Source organism: Dreissena polymorpha, chromosome 1, assembly GCF_020536995.1.
Source record: "Dreissena polymorpha isolate Duluth1 chromosome 1, UMN_Dpol_1.0, whole genome shotgun sequence".
In the NCBI taxonomy this organism is placed as follows: Eukaryota; Metazoa; Mollusca; class Bivalvia; order Myida; family Dreissenidae; genus Dreissena; species Dreissena polymorpha.
In genome coordinates this window covers 1759734-1771126 of record NC_068355.1, presented here as the reverse complement: position 1 = coordinate 1771126, position 11393 = coordinate 1759734, and the positions used below count along the sequence as shown (strand labels likewise).

General features: G+C 36.2%; 1 long non-coding RNA gene across 1 annotated transcript; it reads right to left on the bottom strand.

Moving 5' to 3' along the window:
* Positions 1-2927: 2927 nt before the first annotated feature.
* LOC127868598 (uncharacterized) lies at positions 2928-10714 on the bottom strand. The gene is made up of 2 exons (XR_008044192.1): positions 10591-10714; positions 2928-3105 (listed from the first exon to the last, which is right to left on the bottom strand). It is a non-coding gene; the product is annotated as an uncharacterized LOC127868598 (long non-coding RNA).
* Between the last annotated feature and the right edge of the window lie 679 nt (positions 10715-11393).

Here is an 11393-nt window from a genome sequence, read left to right as displayed (position 1 = left end):
ATACCACAATGGACAGATCCACCCCGCCCCAAATAAAAAAAAATGTGTTTTCCTTTTTTTCTTATTTTGAAATATCATCTAATATATGACCACACCCCTACATTATTCACCCTCTCCACCCCTCACAAATAGATTTTTTTTTAGCTCACCTGTCACGAAGTGCGTCCGTCAACAATTTGTTTGTGTAGACAGTAGAGGTCACAGTTTTCATCCAATCTTTTGGGTCATCTGGCGGCAAAAACTAGGTCACTAGGTCAAATAATATAAAAATAGCTCACCTGTCACGAAGTGCGTCCGTCAACAATTTGTTTGTGTAGACAATAGAGGTCACCGTTTTCATCCAATCTTTATGAAATTCGATCAGAATGTTTATCTTGATGAAATCTGGGTTGGGATTGTATTTGGGTCACATGGGATCAAAAACTAGGTCAATAGGTCAAATATTAGAAAAACCTTGTGTAGACAATAGAGATAACAATTTTAATCCAATCTTTATGAAATTTGGTCAGAATGTTTATCTTGATGAAATCTGGGTTGGGATTGTATTTGTGTCATCTGGGGTTTAAAACTAGGTCACTATGTCAAATAAAAGAAAAATTGTGTGTAGACAATAGAGGTCACAGTTTTCATCCAATCTTTATGAAAGTTGGTCAGGATCTTTATCTTGATAAAATCTGGATTGAGATTGTATTTGGGTCATCTGGGGTCAGAAACTAGGTCACTAGGTCAAATCATAGAAAAACCTTGTGTAGACAATAGAGGTCACAGTTTTCATCAGATCTTAATTAAATATTGTCAGAATGTTTGTCTTGTTAAAATCTGTATTGGGATTGAATTTGGGTCATTTAGGGTCAAAAACAAGGTCACTATGTCAAATAAAAAAAAACTTTTGTAGACAGTAGAGGTCACAGTTTTCATCCAAACTTAATTAAATTTGGCCAGAATGTTAATCTTGATGAAATCTGGGTTGGGATTGTATTTGGGTCATCTAGGGTAAAAAACTAGGTCACTAGGTCAAATCATAGAAAAACCTTGTGTAGACAGTAGAGGTCATAGTTTTCATCAGATCTTTATGAAGTATGGTCAGAATGTTTATCTTAATAATATCTGATTTTGGATCGCATATGGGTCATCTGGGGTCAAAAATTAAGTCACTGGGCCAATTCTAGTAAAACCATGTGTATATGAAAGATGTAAACTTTGATAAAGCCCATTTGGGCGAAATATTGGAATAAAAAGAGTGTTTTTTACCATGAAAATGTATATCTTTATCCATACTGGATATTAAACTGAGTAGATGAAAGAGGTCACAGTTTTCATCACATCTCAATGACATTTTGTCAGAATGTGTTAATTAATGAAATCTTTCTTGGTATTGTATATGGGTCTGATAAAATTTAAGTTGATGTAGCAAGGTAAGTCAGGTGAGCGATTCAGGGCCATCATGGCCCTCTTGATTGAAACATGGTAAAAAACACTAATATTTATTTTCATTATTTTATTTTTGAAACACTGTCCAACCATCCCACCTAAGCTATTGCTGGCAAACTTGAAATATAATCTTATTAGTTTGTTTTATGGTTTTACAAATGTTCAATAGATTGTGGAAAATATACCTGAACTCAAAATCGTCTATAATGTACCACTTCTTTAAAACATACGCGATCAATATGTTTCAATTATGGTCCTCTTCCAGTTAGAATATGACTATATTACCTTGACATTATTGAATATGAACAATTTCCCCATGATGGCTTATGTTATACTGTCAAGCACTCGAAAAGTCAAGCGCGCTGTTTTCTGACAGCTCTTGTTTATATTATGTTCTGTCTTTCTGCCAAAAAATATCACTATGATGCTTGCAATATTGAGTCTTTTATGTTCACATTCTACTAACACATTATAACACATTATCTTTTATTTCATTCCAACATTATGTTCATAGTATTTCAGTGGCGAATATGGTTTCTTTTCCTATTGAAACTAATGTATTACTCGTTCAATTATGAAAACCTAGTCATTACAATACTTATTGACAATAAAACATACAATGTCACCTCTTCTTGTTCTTCATTTCGTATTTGGAAATACAGAAACAAATTAATTTCTTATTACTAATGTAAAATTAGCACCTAGATACAGAATATTTCGATCTTTAATAACTGTTGTTAATAAATAGCTGATCAGATGAAGCTGTCTGAATAGACATATGGCATAAGTGTCAAGTAAAGATGTGGCTTAGTGGATACCCCAAAAGACATCAAGTACATGTTCTACCCAGGACACAAACATGATAGTGTTTTAACAACCCTAAGCTTTCGGTGAGATAACTTGGTTCAATTAAGTATCAACAATGAAAGGACTTTTAGACGTTAAGTAGCACAATTGAATACATATACATGTACATGTGGGAACAAGTAACTAAACTACTGCAATACATTATAAGAAACATTTAAAATTATTTATAATATATGTATATTTATACCTGGTGAAAATTATAATTTAACTATTTGAAAATGCATGAAAAGCACTAGCTTTTTATTGTTATTTTATACTTAAATTTCCAATAATGAATACAAAAGTAATGCCAATTAACCAGGAATATTAATGAAATATGATTGATAATACAATATTATATAATTCTGATATAAATCACAAGTGAACTTAGAGGCCTCTTAGATTTTACTCTAAATACAAAGTAATATCCAAAGAAAAACAAAGTTGAACATCTTCTTAAAATTTGCCATTACATAATTGTGTATATCTAATAGTCTAATTAATAAACACTACAGATTGTAGCATTAATTTATAATGTTTTGTATCACTTTCAGTATGATCTTTACATAATTTGACACTTTGCTCGTTCTTGTTCAGCCATTGCTCTTTGAGACCGTGCTCTTTCTTCTAACATTGATCTCTCTGCAGCATCAAGTTGGGCTTTGAAAGCTCGTTCTTGTTCAGCCATTGCTCTTTGAGACCGTGCTCTTTCTTCTACCATTGATCTCTCTGCTACAGCTCTTACAGCATCAAGTTGGGCTTTGAAAGCTTGTTCATCCATTGCAGAAAACCTTCAGCAGCTCTTGCAGTGTCAGAAAGTTTCTGTAACTAAAAATAATAATTTTAAATGTTTCTTTGAACTCTTTTAGCAAAGTTCACACTTAAGTTGTTGACCAGGGCCTGATTCTTGTTTTAAAAAAAGAAGGTCATCGGGTCTTATTTTAGAAAAAAAACAGTATTCCAATCTAGAAGTCATATTTATCACTTAATCATTTAGCCAGTTGGTCTGTAACACTGCATATGTGTATTTTGTGTTTCAAATTAGTCTTTAAGTTTTATCTTGTTTGAGTTCCAAACAGGGTCATGCTGGGTCAAAAACTAGGTCACTAGGTAAAAAAAAAAACAACATTGTGAACACTGTAGCAGTCACATTTGATGCCCAATTTTCATGTAACTTTGTCAAAATGTTTGTGTTAATGATATGTTGTTTGAGTTAAAGAATGGTTCTGGTCAGTTGAAAAACATGGCCGCCAGGGGGTGGGGCAGTATTTCTTATATAATGGCTATAGAGAAACCTTGTGAACACTTTAGAAGTCATAATTTTTGCTCAATCATCATGAAACTTGGTCAAAACATTGGTTTTATTGATATCTCGGACGACTTCGAAAATGGTCCAGATCGGTGAAAAAAACATGGCTGCCAGGGGGCAGGGCAATTTTCTCTATATGTATATAGTGAAAACATGTGAACACTCTAGAAGTCACTTTGCTGCAGGTCCAATCTTCATGAAATTTGGTCAGAACATTTGTTTCCTGGATACAACGATTGAGTTCAAAAGTTGTTTGGATCAGTAAAAAAAACATGGCCGCCAGGGGGTGGTCATTTTCCAATTTGCATAGTGAAAAAAGCTTGTGAACACTCTAGAAGTCACATTTTTTGCCTAATCATCATGATATTTAGTCAAACCATTGGTTTTGTGGATATCTCGGACGAGTTTGAAAATGGTAGTGATCATTTGAAAATCATGCCCGCCATAGGGTGGGGCAGTTTCCCTGTATGTATATAGAGAAAATATGTGAACAGTCTAGAAGACACATTGTTTGCCCAATCTTCATAGAATTTAGTCAGAACACTTGTTTCATGGATAAGACGGTTAAGTTAAAAAAGGTTCGGATCGGTGAAAAAAAAAGACTGCCAGGGGGGTGTCTTTTTCCTTATATTTATGTTGTAAAAAAGCTTGTGAACACTCTAGAAGTCACATTTTTTTCGCCTAATCATCATGAAATTTGGTCAAAAGATTGGGTATGTGGATATCTCGGACAAGTATGAAAATGGTCTTGATCTGTGGAAAAACATGGCCGCCAGGGGGTGGGGTAGTTTTCTCTATATGTATATAGTGAAAACATGTGAACAGTCAAGAAGACACATTTTTTGCCCAATCATCATGAAATTTGGTCAAAACATTTGTTTCCTGAATACGACGGTTGAGTTCCAAAATGGTTTGGATCGTTGAAAACACATGGCCGCCAGGGGGAAGGGGGGCTTTATGGTTATATTTATATAGTAAAAATGCTTGTGAACACTCTAAAAGTCACATATTTTGTCCAATCATAAGGAAACTTGGTCAAAACATTGGTTTTATGGATATCTTGTTATCATATCTAGGCTGAGTTCCTTTATGGTTATGGTTTGTTGAAAAACATGGCTTTAAATTGCTTTATAGTGTAACCTTGTTTACACTCTACTAAGAAACTACCAATGTACATGTTGAATGAAATTTATGCATATTATGATATTCATGATCTCCATGCAGCCATCTGAATATTAATTCTGCCGATAAGATATACAGTTAAATTGCCAAGTTTTTTATGCCACCGGATCGATAGATCGGGGGTATATTGTTTTTGGCCTGTCTGTCTGTCATTCTGTCCCACAACTTTAATATTACAGTAAAGTTTTGCAATAACTTTTGAGATATTGAACATAGCAACTTCATATTTGGCATGCATGTGTATCTCATGGAGCTGCACATTTTGAGTGGTGAAAGGTCAAAGCCATCCTTCAAGGTCAAAGGTAAAAAAACAACAACCCAAAACTTTAATATTACAGTAAAGTTTTGCAATAACTTTTGAAATATTGAACATAGCAACTTCATATTTGCCATGCATGTGTATCTCATGGAGCTGCACATTTTGAATGGTGAAAGGTCAAGGTCAAGGTCATCCTTCAAGGTCAAAGGTAAAAAAAAAAGCAGCGCATTAGGGGGCATTGTGTTTCTGACAAACACATCTCTTGTTTTTATTAGCTCATCTATTTTTTGAAAAAAAATTATGAGCTATTGTCATCACCTTGGCGTCGGCGTCGGCGTTGGCGTTGGCGTTGGCGTTGGCGTTGGCGTCGGCGTCCGGTTAAGTTTTGCGTTTAGGTCCACTTTTCTCAGAAAGTATCAATGCTATTGCATTCAAACTTGGTACACTTACTTACTATCATGAGGGGACTAGGCAGGCAAAGTTAGATAACTCTGGCGTGCATTTTGACAGAATTATGTGCCCTTTTTGTACTTAAAAAATTGCAAATTTTGGTTAAGTTTTGCGTTTAGTTCCACTTTTCTCAGTAAGTATCAATGCTATTGCATTCAAACTTGGTACACTTACTTACTATCATGAGGGGACTGGGCAGGCAAAGTTAGATAACTCTGGCATGCATTTTGACAGAATTATGTGCCCTTTTTATACTTAGAAAATTGACAATTTTGGTTAAGTTTTGTGTTTAGGTCCATTTTATTCCTTAAGCATCAAAGCTATTGCTTTCATACTTGCAACACTTACTAACTATCATAAGGGGACTGTGCAGGCAAAGTAATGTAACTCTGACTGGCATTTTGACAGAATTATGTGCCCTTTTTATACTTAGAAAATTGAAAATTTGATTAAGTTTTGTGTTTAGGTCCACTTTATTCCTACAGTATCAAAGCTATTGCTTTCATACTTGCAAGATTTATGAACTATCATAAGGGGACGGTGCAGGCAAAGTTATGTAACTCTGACTGGCATTTGGACGGAATTATGGGCCCTTTATACTTAGAAAATTGAAAATTTGGTTAAGATTTATGTTTTGGTCACTTTACCCCTAAAGTATCATAGATATTGCTTTCATACTTGGAACACTCACAAACTATCATAAGGGTACAGTAAAAGGACAAGTTGCATAACTCTGGTTGTCATTGTTACGGAATTATGGCCCTTTTTTGACTTAGTAACTTTTAATATATGGTTAAATTTTGTGTTTCGATCCACTCGAAGTATCAAGGCTATTGCTTTCAAACTTCAAATACTTACATGCTATCATGAGGTTACTGTACCTGGCAACTTGAATTTTACTTTGACCTTTGAATGACCTTGACTCTCAAGGTCAAATTATTAAATTTTGCTAAAATTGCCATAACTTCTTTATTTATGATTAGATTTGATTGATACTTTGATGAAACTACTCTTACCTGACATACCACAATAGACTTCACCCAAACCATCCCCCGTGCCCTCCCCCCCCCTCCCCCCCTCCCCCCCCCCTAATTTTTTTTTTTTTTTTTTTTTTTTTTTATAAGATCATCTCACAAATCACCACCACACCCTCACACTATACCCCCCACCCCACCCCCCCCACCCCCCCCCCAAATTTTTTTTTTGATTTTTTTTTTTTTTTTTTTTTTTTTTAAGATCATCTCACAAATTATCACCACACCCTCACACTATACCCCCCCCCCCCGATTTTTTTTTTTTTTTTTTTTTTTTTCGCTTTTTTGGAAGATAATGTAATAAATGTCCACAACCCCACACTATACACCCCTCTTCACTCCACTCCTCCCTCCTTTGTGATTGAAAATGAGAGTCCCTTCACCTTTAAAAAGAAAATAGATGAGCGGTCTGCACCCGCAAGGCGGTGCTCTTGTTTATTTGTGTTCCTTTCTGAAGAGGATTATTATGATGATGATTGGTTGGGGATGAAGTGCAACAAACATATTTATGCCATCTGAAACACTTTATAACATACTCTCAAAATGTTAAGTAGTAATATTGATTTCACATAAAATTACTTAGGGGAGAAACAACTATAACAAATAACTTGAATTGTGTTTGACCTCCAATCATGAATGCATGGCTTGTCAGGAATGCACTCTTATTTCTTCAATGATCCCATTTATCAACCTGCTTATCAGCAACTAATTAATTCTCTATTGACTGTGCCTGAATTGTTCTGGTACAGTAGTATTCATTGATACCTTTTGAAATTGTAATGTGATGTAACAGGCTTGCAGCATAAATGCCCTTAGTCCCTAGAAATAGGCCCCAGCTGGAAACTCACATCAAAGACCTTCAGACTTAAAAGAGTGGAACACAAATTGTTATGGCAAACAGTTTTTGGATGAGGTCGGTAGTTTTGGTGTGATAATCAAAGTTTTGTGTTTTAAATAAGGTTGGTTGTTGCATTAATTGGAATTATCATTGCAAGGTGAGTCTGAAAATAGTTCCAGTTTGTTTAAAAGTAAGGCCCTGAGGTGGTCGGCAGATTCTCGGTCAGCAGCTGGAGCGTGCGCGTCGCGACCGAGGCCAGAGTCAACCGCAGAAGATCTTCTCACCTGTACATATTTCCTTATAGAGGGAACTTCTGCGGGCGGCTCTGTTAATCCAGCTGAGTCCGCCACCCTCGAGCCGGACGTGTTCTACACTGCTATGTTCGCTGTCTCCCCGAAGATACAGCGATCTTGTCAACCGCTGATACAGGACCTTGAAGACCGGGGGCCCGAGCCACTCTGTATGCAAGGGTCAAGGAGGTAGCGTGGCTTTCACACTACACTTTCCAAGAGAGGGACTGGTAAAGCGACGGGGGTTCGCTATCTCCAGGATCTTGAAGACCGGGGGCCCGAGCCACTCTGTATGCAAGGGTCTAGGAGGTAGTGTGGCTTTCACACTATACTTTCCAAGAGAGGGACTGGAGAGAGCGGGACAGGGAGCTTACCAGTGTGGAGAACGTACGGGGTGGACCTGGTGTTGGCATCAGAACATCGAGGGTGTGGCCCTAGAGAGTGGACCCGGGGCGGCGGTACTCAGTGCACTCAACGCACTGGGGAAACCGTCTCGGGGTTGAAGACGACGGCCGGTGACGAGAGTGGTCATAAAGGCAGAGCTTCTTGCTGCACTCCCTCGGCGGAGCTGCGTCCAGACAAGAATTTATCTGGAGATTGTCTCCCCTGAAACATCACAGGGGCAGGTACCTAATGTAGTCGTGAAGACGCGGAAAAGACCTGTAAATAAACTACAACAACACACACGGTCGGCAGATTTATTGCTATTATAGTAGTGAAACATTGTGAACTCTCTTTAAGTCACATTTTAGTTCAATCTTAATGAAACATGCTGAGAACATATGTTCCTATAATTTATTGATTTACTTTAAAAATGGCTTCGGTGCTCTGAAGAGCATGGTTTCCAGGGGCGAGCGAATTTCTTCATGTGAACCTTATGATAGTAGTTATGTTTCATGAAGTACTTTTATTATTTTGCACTCCACCTTCCCAGAATAGTTAAGTGCCTTCGGGTCTCAGGTGAGCGCCTTAGGGCCCATGGCCCTCTTGTTTTGCAAATTAAAAATACTTTTATAAGCAAAGTTTAGTAGTGCTCTGACTATCAACTCGAATCGTTTCAGGGCTTTTATTTTTACTATAATATATGGAAGTGCAAAACATATTACAATTTCATGCTATTTTTAGTAGAGTTATGTGCCTTTGAAGTTTGCAATTGATTCAATAATGCAATGTAAAGCTTTATTTCTTCATGCTTGATCAAAGTTAAAGTAGGGAATAACCCCACCTTAATATTAATTTTACTTATACATGTACTAAACTTGCTTACTTAAAATGGGCAATTGCACATATATTTGTCATCTTCAAGTACTGTTTTAGTTGTTTGTATCTTGTTTTATGTGACACATCCTATATAAATCTGGGCCAAGTAGAGTCAAAATCTTGGTCACTTTGTCAAATCTTAGAAACACCTTGTTCAAACACTATAGTCACATTAATCATGCAATTTTTATGAAACTTTGTTAGAAGGTTTATCTTAGCAAAAGCTTGTCCAAGTTTGAGTTAAGTGCTTTAGAAAATGAGGTCATCAGGTTAAATCTGAATAAAACCTCATAAAATTAATGCAAGATTTGTGACCAAGAATTATAAAGCATGCATTGTGAAATCAAAGCAAGATTACAAGGTCTAATCTTCAATAATTTATGCACCTTGAGTCATAGACCCTCTGTGCTCTCCTTTTGATTATGTAACTGATGTTCTATCATTGTTTAAATCCTAGATAGTAGATTGGTGCAGGCAGGCGGGCTGGCAGGGTCAAACAGGACATATTGCTTCTGGTCAATAAATTTGCATTCGCCAACCTTGAAGCTGTTCATAAAGACAGCTTGCTTGGATACCTAGCTTTTGATTGTTAAAAAGGGCTAGTTGGGTCAAGGTCACTGTTGCTATAAATAGAAAAGCAGTTTCCATAAAATTACCTCAGTCTGGAAGGAGTTATTGGCTGTTATTGTTCCACTGAAATTATGTGTGTAGGTAGCAGATATGCAGACTAAAGCCAGTTGGGACAAACTCAAGGGCACTGTTATAAAAGATAGGAAAACCGTTTCTGTTCAATAACTTCATTTTCGAAGGAAATCTTGCACTTGAATTGGGGGCTATTTGGGGTTACTAAAGTTCAAAGTCCTTATTATGTAACAAAGAAACACATTGTTTTTTATCGGAATTATTTAAGTGTTGATGGTGGAATCGAATTGACACTTTGTGTGTAGATAGACTACAGGCAGACGTACCTATCCTTGGAATTGCACAATTGAACAGCATTCTGTCAGCTTCTCTGACACTCTGTACTTGTTGAACCATGTGCAGCCGATAAGACAGTATCCAATTGGTTGGTTTAATTGACAGCTAGCAAGTATCCAATATTGAAATAAATGTGAATGTTATGCATGTTGTTTATAACTGGACTTACTGGCAATGCAATTGTTTTTTTTTGTCATCCATCACTTTAGTGGGGGACATATTATTTTTTGCCCTGTCTGTTGGTTTGTTTGTGTGTTTGTTTGTTTGCGTCAAACTTTAACATCTGCCATAACTTTTGCAATATTGAAGATAGCAACTTCATATTTGGCATGCATGTGTATGTCATGGAGCTTCACATTTTGAGAGGTGAAAAGTCAAGGTCAAGGTCATCCTTCAAGGTCTAAAGTCAAATAAATGGGTCAAAATTGCTCATTTAATGTACATTTTTGTAATATTGAAGATAGCAACTTGATATTTGGCATGCATGTGTATCTCATGGAGCTGCACATTTTGAGTGGTGAAAGGTCAAAGTCTTCCTTCAAGGTCAAAGATCAAATATATGGAGTCACATAGTGTTTCACAAACATACCTTGTTGTTATTTATTTTTCGGCTGTAAGTTACAAAATTATAGAAATACAATCTTCAGAACTCTCAAAATTGTTTTTCTTTTTAAGAACATTGATTTTAGTAATGAAAATATGAAATTTTTTACCTGGTCAGTCAGAATGCTGGCTGCATATATCCAAGATGTTCTATATAACTGATTGTTAACACTCACATGATGACCTAGAAATATACTTTTATCTTATCTTTATTCAATGGCAATATGTAAGGAGATTGTTAAGGAGGCAGTACAATTTATGTAATAAAGTAAGACTTGTAAACTTCATGGGGAGGATGTCAATGTTATAACTTTAAATAAGCAATTTTTTTGTACAAAGTTAATGGGTTTGATGTTAATTGTTTTTGTTGGTAAAAAACAATAGTGGCTAAAATCGTAAATTAAATAAAACTTTTAAAGATTTATGGCTTGCCATAAAACCCAAGTAAAAGACTCATGTCTGGGATGTCAGAAATTGTTTTTATCCCCTGCCATAGGCGGAGGGATATTGTTTTGGCGTTGTCCGTCCGTCCGGAGCCATATCTTGGAAGTGCTTTGGCGAATTTTATTGAAACTTGGTATGAGTATATATATATGGATAAAGCATGATGCACGCCAAATGTCATTGTACACCATCTGTTAATAACGGAGTTATGGCCCTTTGTATCTTGAAAAAAAATGCTTTTTTGAGTGTCAAATATAACACTTTTTTGTCCAGAAGCTTATTGGCGAGGGATATCAACGAATTTCTTGTTAACATTATGCTTATTCACATTATATCTACATACATGTTAATGATTTGGAAGAAGTTTACAGTCTTATCAACATATGATATGTTTAAACAACACACACTATGATAAACAAACATTCATTGTCGATTCCGTGCTTCTGGTACTTTACCATGATGTAAGAAT